We start from the raw sequence: 6,154 nt of genomic DNA, 5'->3' as shown, positions 1-6,154 counted from the left end.
ACTTACGATTTAGGCTCTACATTCTTTCGAACACTCTGTAACTCACTCAAATATGTAATTCTGGTCACTTATCGTAATTAATTATGCATGTTTCGCCTAGTTGTTATATAGTCCTAACGGTTTTTCAAATATTCTGTAACTGACGATGATGTTCGTAACATCGAAACATGTCTTGGAAATTAAAAAAAATGTCGTAATTTTCTTAACGATAACTTAAATTGCCTTTGTATTGACATTTGTAACTTCCTTTCCCAGTTGTTTGCTTTATAAAACGTAAGTTCGTCACCCAATGGTCCATCAACCGTGAAAAAGTAAATTTTTAATCCAGTATTTAAGGAAAATAATTGATGTGTGAGTTTTTTTCTATTGGCATGATTCGCGGATACTTACGTTAACGGTTTCTATGGCATCATCAGGACGGTCACGAATACGAACCAGAAATTAAGTTTGGCTGTCATGCAGTGCTCATTAGGCCGTCATTTTAAAACAAAATTTCGCAGAAACTACAGTATTTTGCGGGATCAAGAATTTGCAAATTCAAGGCAACAACTTGAGGCGATCGCAGGGTTACGGAAAGCGAAAAAATGCCTCTCGCGCTTTAATTAATCGAAGCAAACGAAGAATTCCTCTGCAATTCAGGCAATATTTTGGAAATAAAAAATAAATCACAATATTTTAGTTTGCTTTTATTTAAGGGTAATAGCATGACCGAGCAATGCCCAATTACAACTGATTAGCTATATATGTAATAGGACTACATGCTGTCCAATTTGGAAATAATTGGAGTCAAAAAATTCCTCGGATTAAGAAATTGGACTCGGCCTACGCCGCGTCCAACTTTGGCTGTCCTCAGCATTTTTCTCATCCAATTATTTCCATATTGGACAGCACGTAGTCCTATTATGCATGCAAATAAAACCAATAAGATCAAATCGGTGAATGTCTCATAGATCACCATAGTTTTCACAGTAGAGTGAGTCCTTATTCGAATTTGATTCTTTTTATTACTCTCTACAAAGTTTGTGAATAAAGTTTTTTATACAAGCTTTATCAGTACATTTTGCCAGAAAGTTGTCTCAATTACAACGCGCTTAGAGTTGTGGCATCTGAAATCTTTCATCAGTTTCATAAGCAGCATGGGACGCAGACTTTCGGGGTACCTTTTCATAGACCAAAAGCACTTGTTTTTACATCACACCTATGAAGGATAACTTCCGGTGTAGGTTGGAAGGGTGATGAAAAATGAGGCTTTTAAGGCTCTTTTACAAGTGGGCCTGGAATCTTATGCTCTAAAGCCTGGTTTTCACTAGCGACGCAAGCACAATTGCAAGCACAAGCAAAAGTTAAGTGGCTTATGCTTAGTGAAAAACAAACGTCCACATAAGCATCAAAATCAATCACAGCATTAGCCAGACGCGAGGAATCTGGAACGAGTGCTTTAATTTTGCTATGTTGCGTTTCGTTTTTACACGACGCAAGTGAACGCAAGCATAAGCACAAACACAAGGAAAAGGAAACATTTGGATCCTTGCGATTATTCTTGCGTCAACGACGTTTTCAAGGTGAAATAAGCGCGCTCTTATGCTTGCGCTTGGGCTTGCTTCGCTAGTGAAAACCAGGCTTAAGCTGCTCTAGTACCCGAGTTGGCTGTAATCCGGGCTTAAAACCCACGATGTGTTCTCACTGCCACCAACAAAAAGGCTAAGCATACCTGGTATAAAAGACTTTTCACTGGAACCAAAGAAATTGCGCTCATTCCAAGCCTCAGACATGTACGTCGAAAATGTAATATGCATTTGACTTCACACATAAGGTATTTAAAAGCGAATTAATTATTGACAAGGTTGTCATATAACCAGGAGACTGCAATTTGTAAATGCCTCGCCAGATCGTCTTTTAATCAGTTCAATAAACTAATATCACCCGTACAAACCAGCCAGTTTTTTATGAGTTGTTACATTTTACCCCTTTGAACCCATTTTCGATGGCTTTTGCATGCGACAGTTTTTACCACGGCACTTTGATTGCATTTGCATACTGACTTATTAATAGCGTAATTTGGCTGTTACGTATTCATAACTACCAACATAACAATAAAGGACAAATCTATCGTGAAGGATCATTGTTTTTTGTTGCTTGTCAACTATTGATGATGAATAAAGTCTGGTTTTCACTAGCGACGCAAGCATAAGCAACACACGCAGGCGTATTTACTTGTTGGTAATTAGTGCCTATTGTTCAAGCAAAAGGCTCTAGTGAATAAGAAGCTACATAATTTGCGTATGCTTCTTGTGCTTATGATTGCGCCGCTAATGAAAACCAAGCTTAAGAAGCTATTAAAAAATAATCGCGTTCGCATTCACGCCTCGGTGACTGAGTTATACTATTGTAGCTGCAGTGTTGTGTGTGTGTGTGTGTGACTGACCCGGAGGGGGTACGGGGGGGGGGGGGGGGAGTAGTCCCAGAAAAAAAAATGGTGGGTTTGTGCGGCCCGCTTCCTGAAACCCTGACCCTATATTTCAGACCAAAATCTGCGATTTTTCCAACCCTATTTCAGACCTGACCAAAACGTTGATACGCTATTTCAGCTGTTACACGGTTGGCGTAATAATTTGAGAAGGGCTTTGTTGACGGTCTTATCACCTAATAATGACGAAGACGTTTCTTCCAAAAAAACATACCCAATTCAAGACTCGAGTGAACAAACCATACCCTATTTCAAACCAATTGGTCAAAATCGATACCCTATTTCTGATAAAAACGGCTAAAAAACCATATCCTTTGGGGCTGCACTTACCTATATAGCATATATAAGGGAGTAACCCCCGGGCAGTGACTGAAAATCTCTTGCTGTGACAAAAAAGCCTGTTCTAATTAACCAAAACAACTTTGAGAAATTAAAAAAAAAAAAAAATTCTTAAGGTTAAGATCAACAAATTGTTGGTTTCCATTTCGCAACAACACTTTTGTCCATTTCGGGCCAAGTGCAGTTGCAATCGCCTTCCAGGAATATTGTTGATAATTCTGAGTTGTCCCGATTAGAAACTTTTACGGACAGGGCCGTAGCCAGAAAAAAGTTATGACTGAGGCAATGTCCATCGTTAAATATTCTTCGTAGGTATTTTAGGTGTTTATGACGAGTACATTTTGAAGACAACACTGGAATTACGCTTTATTTTAACGAATCACGAAAAAATGACCGAGGCAAGTGCCTCGGTTTGCCTCATACTGGCTACGGCCCTGACGGACGTGCATGAATAGAACTTATTCTGTGAAATTCTTAGGCGCACTTTTGTTACACAGGAAGAGTTCCATTCAGAAGTGTTAATTACAGTAATGAACACCATTCTCCCACTGCTATATTTGCACAATTATAACGCGGCACGAAGCAAGTCCGAGCCGGAGACAATTTGTAATCGACTGATTTTTTTCCTTCTCTATAAAATATCATTTGACCATACATTATTATACCCTGAGATCAGAGTCTCTTTCGATCTTCCGAGATACGTCGGGAACAAGAAAGAAGACTCTACCAGCCGCATCGACATTCACTGATTTACCGCTAATCCAAAGAATTGGATGAGTCAGTCCAGTTTCGACATGTCAAACCTGCTTTTTTAACAAAAAAATTTCGCATGATCAGTCGCCACGCGTCATCAATTTATTTTTGAAATTTACAGCAGCGTGACAATTTTCGAATGTCTAAATTCCACTGAGTATTTTCTATGTCTGTTACAGAAACTTGTCCGCCAGAAACCTATAAATGTTTAGGTAAAACAATGAAAAGGTAATTTAAAAGTATGAACTATCTTGAGTTTCCATGGAAGTGACTCCTTGGTTGTCATGTGTTTGCCAGAGTTCTTGGAAAATATCCCGACTGTTTGTTTTCGTTTTGTGATTTTGTGCTTATACTGGTTACGCTTTAGTGACACCGAATACATTTAAATTATTAAACCATGCTCAATAGAAATTGTCGAAGCAGCTTGAAAAGATATGTGAACTGAAAGACCAAGAGGTGTTTCAATTTTTGTATACACGCTCACATTTAAACGAGCCTCTGGCTCACCTTGGTGATATGTGTGTAAATAAACTTGCTACTGCCACTGCCACTGCCACTGCCACTGCCACTGCCACTGCCACTGCCACTGCCACTGCCACTGCCACTGCCACTGCCACTGCCACTGCCACTGCCACTGCCACTGCCACTGCCACTGCCACTGCCACTGCCACTGCCACTGCCACTGCCACTGCTACTGCTACTTCTACTGCTACTGCTACTGCTACTGCTACTGCTACTGCTACCGCTACTACTAGTACTACTACTACTACTACTACTACTAATAAACACTTAGCAGAGAAAGGTAGTGAGAATTTTCTCTTAATGCATTTGCATGACAAAAACGACTACGATATGTGAAGAAAGAGTTTCCACGTATTTCTAACAATGGCTAATTGAATCACCTTATTTTGTGGGGATCATACTTTCGCGCAGTTTATCTACCAAAAAGATTAATCCCAAACATTCGGCTGGCAAATGCTTTCAAGTGAATTCTTCTTGAAAAAAAACGTTTGTCCGCTTGTTTTCAACGTTAACGTTCTTATTTGTCTCTTTTGACGGATTCGCGATCTTCAGTAGCGCGAATTCTTTTTTGTCTTGATATGGATACTACGACTTGAGGTAGATGTCTCTACACAGTTTACTTTCCTTTTGAATCTCCAGATTGTGTGTGATAACTATGTTCAAGGAATTGATGCAAAAGTGTCCTTTTCGACTTCACAGCGAACGCCTTTTCACAGACGTTCGACAACTAAATTCGTAGAACGCTACACCAAACTGGCTAAAAATGACTGAACAACCGTAAACCGTGAGAGCTAATGCGAAGTAAGGTCAGTCCCTCGGCGTCGACGTCGGAGTTGCTTAAGCTCTTTTATACTGGGAGAAAACGTGGCAGCTGAGAACTCCAGGAGAAAAAGGAATTCAGCCATTCAAATTTCGTAACATTTAAGATAATCCCAAGGCATTTTTGGGACAATGGAATAGATTATTTAATAACAACAACAACAACAACAACAAAAACAACAAGCAAGTTTAGAGACTGTTCCTTTTTGGGTCAGAATCAAAACCTAACAAATTACCGAGACAATCAACTCTCCCTTTTTTCTTTTCCGTTGAAAAAATGTGGATAGTGAGGAAATTCCTTTCAGATATATGCTTATGAAAGAAAAGTACTACCTCAACTATCACTCAAACCAACTTGGAATTTTTAGAACCTTCACTGATCCATGAAGGAAACATGTATATGCCCCTTTCTACGTACTCGCATGTTCTCTCAAAGGGGAACATGGAAATTTCCATAATCTTTTACACTTCATGGACGAACCTTAACACGGAAATTTCCATGTTTCGTTTACATCTTACACACGAAAGAAACGAGAAAATTTCATGTTCTTTTACATTTTATGTGGGAAAAGAACATGGTAATTTCCATGTTTCGTTTACATGTTATGTATAAAAGGAACGTGGAAATTTCTATCAATGACAAGTTCTTTAACGTTTTCAGTAAGTGAAAAAGTTTCCATGTTCTTTTGCAAGTTGTCTTTGAAAGGAACATGGAAACTTCCAAGTTCCTTCGTGTTCTGCCGTAATAATTTACTCACCATTTCCATTTACTTTTCCTGAGACTAACTCCCTTCAAAAGCTAACAGATGCCTTGATAATTTACCGTTTTTCCCCAGCAACAAATTACCTCTAGTTGCCAGTTTAAGTAAAACTCTGAAGGATAATTGTATTTAATGGTTGCTTCTTTTTTTAGTTTCTGTAGGAAATTGGCACGGTAATCAATGAAATGACCCAAAGGTGCCAGTTTTAGAATATCGATAATTGTTTTAGAACGTGTTTCACTATTCTCCCACTGCCATCTATGCACAATTGTAGCGCAGCACGAGTCAAGTTCGAGCTCGAGACAATTTCTTATCATTGACAATAAAGTTGACAGTTACTTGTCAGTGAAAATACATTGTTCGCGGTTAGTCTTGCAAAGCTCATTTCATCCCGACCAAGGGACTCATCAGAGACCTTTCTGCTTGGCAAACTCACTAGGCATCGCGCGCCCAAAGTCCCGTTCGCTAACAAAATGATGACAGTAATCTCGCC

Source organism: Montipora capricornis, chromosome 6, assembly GCF_036669925.1.
Source record: "Montipora capricornis isolate CH-2021 chromosome 6, ASM3666992v2, whole genome shotgun sequence".
Taxonomy (NCBI): Eukaryota; Metazoa; Cnidaria; class Anthozoa; order Scleractinia; family Acroporidae; genus Montipora; species Montipora capricornis.
This window is presented reverse-complemented; position numbering follows the sequence as displayed.